Source organism: Poromitra crassiceps (genome assembly GCF_964638095.1).
Source record: "Poromitra crassiceps genome assembly, chromosome: 12".
NCBI classification, from domain to species: domain Eukaryota; kingdom Metazoa; phylum Chordata; class Actinopteri; order Beryciformes; family Melamphaidae; genus Poromitra; species Poromitra crassiceps.
Window position 1 is genome coordinate 10,393,515 of NC_139632.1, and position 4,587 is coordinate 10,398,101.

A 4,587-nucleotide genomic window follows, 5' to 3' on the forward strand; every position below is an offset into this window, starting at 1 on the left:
TCTACATTTACTTCTGTATTGGTTTCCTATAGGGCGGGCTATACCAGCTGCAGCAGCGGCACCTTGTGAGTCTCTGTGTGTATGTGTGTCTGTCATCAAGGCAAAAGGTGGTCCTGGAGACACCTACCTAATGTAGTGGGAACTAGACAGGAGCCATTTTGAGTGGGCTACTTTACCATGTGTTTATGTCTGTCTGTTTGTCTGTCTGCCTGCCTGCCTGTCTGTTCGTCTGTCTGTCTGTCTGTCTGTCTGTCTGTCTGTCTGTCTGTCTGTCTGTCTGTCTGTGAACAGATTGTATCATCGCGATAGCTCCAAAACCGTGTAAGATGCAGTCATGGAACTTTACAGCTGTGGAGTTGACATCAAATTGAAGGCCGAGTTTGAAAATGGGTGTGACCCCCCCCCCCCCCCCCCTTCCCCCCACCATTACAAGATGGTCTCTATTATTATTATTATTATTTGTCTTCTTCTTCTCTGGTTCCCGCGCTCTCCCTCCTCCTGACCGCTCATCGGCCGAGACCTTCCTCCGACACTCCCTGCAATTACCAATCATGATTAATTTACCTGGAACTCATTCAGTGTCGCCACATCCAGGGGGCCTGATGAATAATATGATGCAGTCTCTCTCTCTCTCTCTCTCTCTCTCTCTCTCTCTCTCTCTAACCCTCTGTCCATTGTACGCTCATTCTCATTACCATGCACGCCAACCTTTCTTTCACAAGGTCAGCCTCTCCAATACGATGTACAATGGGAAGCTACAGTCTAGCGTTTTCCACTCGGGCAGATAATAAAGTCGGGCGTCTGCAAAGGGAACAACCATCCTTCTCGTTTTATTATAATTAGCCAAACTGTCGTTCTATAAATAAATCGGATCAACCCTCCGAGAATTGCAACTTTTAGAAGGAGGGATGCAGGCGAGAGAGAGAAGGGGAGAGACAGGAAGACAAAGGGAGGAGGTGGTGGGGCGGGGCGGGGGTGCAGAAAGCCACAGAGCAAGCAGGAGAAGAGAGCGGGCGGAGAGGAGGGGAGGGGGTAAGCCAGGTGTGAAAAGCAGAGGAAGACATGGCGAGGGGAAGAGAGCGAGGTTAGAAGACATGGCGAGGGGGAGAGAGCGAGGTTAGAAGACATGGGGTGGGGGAGAGAGCAAGGTTAGAAGACATGGGGTGGGGGAGAGAGCGAGGTTAGAAGACATGGCGAGGGGGAGAGAGCGAGGTTAGAAGACATGGTGAGGGAGAGAGAGAGCGAGGTTAGAAGGCATGGTGAGGGGGAGAGAGCGAGGTTAGAAGACATGGTGAGGGGGAGAGAGCGAGGTTAGAAGACATGGTGAGGGGGAGAGAGAGAGGTTAGAAGACATGGTGAGGGGGAGAGAGCAAGGTTAGAAGACATGGTGAGGGGGAGAGAGCGAGGTTAGAAGACATGGGGAGGGGGAGAGAGCGAGGTTAGAAGACATGGTGAGGGGAAGAGAGCGAGGTTAGAAGACATGGTGAGGGGGAGAGAGAGAGGTTAGAAGACATGGTGAGGGGAAGAGAGCGAGGTTAGAAGACATGGGGAGGGGGAGAGAGCGAGGTTAGAAGACATGGTGAGGGGGAGGTTAGAAGACATGGTGAGGGGGAGAGAGCGAGGTTAGAAGACATGGGGAGGGGGAGGTTAGAAGACATGGTGAGGGGAGAGAGCGAGGTTAGAAGACATGGTGAGGGGGAGAGAGCGAGGTTAGAGAAGGGATGAGAGAGAGAAAGGTGGGATGAGAAAAGCACTGATTACCTTTAAGAATCCAATCTATCCCAAATGCTATCACTGTGTGTGTGTGTGTGTGTGTGTGTGTGTGTGTGTGTGTGTGTGTGTGTGTGTGTGTGTGTGTGTGTGTGTGTGTGTAGGTGTGTGTGTGTGTGTGTGTGTATGTGTGCGTGCGTGCGTGCATGTGTGCGTGCGTGTGTGTGTGTGTGTGTGTGTGCGCATGCGTGCGTGCGTGAGTGTGTGTGTGTGGGTGGGTGTGTGTGTGTGTGTGTCTGTGTGTGTGTGTGTGTGTGTGTGTGTGTGTGAGAGAGAGAGAGAGAGAGAGAGAGAGAGAGAGAGGGACAGACTTAAAGCCCCCCTGCAGTGTATTTTATAATTTTTAAGATATTTCATCTGTTTCTGAGTCCTGCCAAAAAAATTTTTTTTGACAAATAATCAAATTTTGTGCTCAAGTAAAAAAAGAAAAAGCTGTTGCTAAAAGAACGATGACGTAAGACTAAGACTCATATGGAACTATGTAATTTGATTCTGACTGAGGACGAGCTATCATGTTAAAGGAGAATTTCACTATTTTTTCAACCTGGACCCTATTTTCATATTTGCTTATGTGTAACTAAGTCATGTGAGCAGAAACCAAGAACACCATTCAAGTGTTCTTGGTTGGAAAGAGCAACAAACATGGACGCCTAAACAGAAGTTAGGTTGTTTTCTCGTGGTTGCTGTTTTCTTACCAAAAGCAAGTAGTGGGTCATTCTACATCGGCCATAATGTGCAACTACTAAAAATTAATGATAGCTACTATGAATAACGGAATATAGAAAAGAAGCGGCTGGCTAACTGCCCATGTCTCGGAGGAAGCATGGAGCCAGTTTCGGCTCTCCCCAGATTGGCAGAGGGTGGAGCAGCAACCAGGATAAATAAATTAAAATTGGCACTAACGGGGGATAAAAATGGGATAAAAAAATCTGGAAAAAAATTATAAAAAATAATAATAACGGACTATATCACTTTTTACAGTCAATTGGTCACACAGACTCAACGTCACAACTCAGAAACTCGGGTATTATTGAAATTTCCCAAATTCCCACTCGGAAATACGACATTTGAGGGTCGTTCATGCAACTCGGAAACAAGGCTTAGGCTTGCAGCTAAGCTAACGTTACGGAGGGGAACTTGCACTGTAGGCTGTAGCAGACTTGAAGGTAAGAGCTCTTGTCCTTTTTTGACAACAGCGGTGACGTCCTGAATGATTTTGCAGTGGAACAGCCTTTCGATCGCTTCTTATCAATATAAGATGACGTTCCACCAAGTTGTTAAAACTTTGAAATAGAACATCAACCGTTACAGGAGGAAAAACTGACTGGAGGATCGAGGCCTTAAAAGATCTGGTAAGTTTGCCTCTGATCACCTTTTCTCTAAACCAGAAAGAAACAACAACACACCAACATGTCTGACAGCACAGTGTCTGTCTGTCTGTCTGTCTGTCTGTCTGTCTGTCTGTCTGTCTGTGTGTGTGCATGCGTGCATGCTTGTGTGTGTGTGTGTGTGTGTGTGTGTGTGTGTGTGCGTGTGTGCGTGCGTGCGTGCGTGCGTGTGTGTGTGTGTGTGTGTGTGTGTGTGTGTGTGCGCCCGCATGCGTGTGTGTGTGTGTTTGGGTCATTATTCTGCACAGTGCTGCAGAGAGCAGGTGGAGTGTGGCAGGTGAGAGCGTCTCGATGAGACAGCTGTCAAAGCCGCCCGGGCGGGCAGCATCTCCGGCGGAGGCCTCGCTGCTTTGGTGAGGCGCGGGTGTGTCGTGTACAGTAGGCTTCACTACAGCACACACACACACAAGACATGGTGGCACCTACAACACCTGCATGGGTTGTTTCATTTCCATGGTAACCAGGGATTGATCCCACGAGTTGAATGTATTAACGACATGGGGCGGTGGAGGATGGAGAGTGACGACGATGAAAAAGTGAGTAAAAAACAACAATAATGCGTGCAGAGTCTGGGGATGGATCAAAGTAAACATCATATTGAATAGTTGTGATGTGTGTGGCCGACCGTGTTTGAGGCACATGGCCTCCAGCAGAGGAGAGGCTGGTGTCGCCGCCATAAACGGTACAAAAATATGGGCGTAGCCACCGTGACATCATCACCCATTGGTTTGTGGACTCCCGTTTAGAAGCCTCGAGTTTGGCACTTTTACAGCCAGAGCACACCATATGCCGAAGCTACGCTGAAGCTACGTTGAAGCAACGCAGCGTGGAGGCAGTTTCATTTCAGCGTCCTTGTTAACGACGGCGAGACCGATCACACCAGCCGCACGCCACGCCACGCTGAAGCTACGCTGAAGCCACGCTGCACGTGTGCTGCAGCGATAGTTTCAGCTGTACTATTTTTCAAGCGTGCAGAGCGTTATTTCTGCTGTAAAGTTTGACATTTTAACATTGGGGTCTACGGGGATTGACTTGTTTTTGCAGCCAGCCTCAAGTGGCCATTCAAGGAACTGCCGTTTTTTTGGCACATGCGCGTTGGCTTCATTTTTCCCAAGAAGACGGAGGTTGCCGCTCGGGTTGCGTACGCTGAACCTTGGCCCCCCCGCACCTCCCTGTGCAGGCCGACAGCAGCACCCCCTCCCATCCCCCCCCCCCCCCCCCCCACACACACACACAGTGACAAGCTGCACTCACACACTCACTTCTTCCTTCTGTGCAGCAGATTATTGTGCTTCTGATAAAGTGTTGAAGTTGCCGCAAGGTCAACGTCATTCCGGCTGCAGATAAAGCAGCACGGCGCGTGCTGCCGGCGCTCTGCTGGGGGGCTCTGAAGCACGCGGGCTGATAAAACTGCAAACCGGGGCGAGGG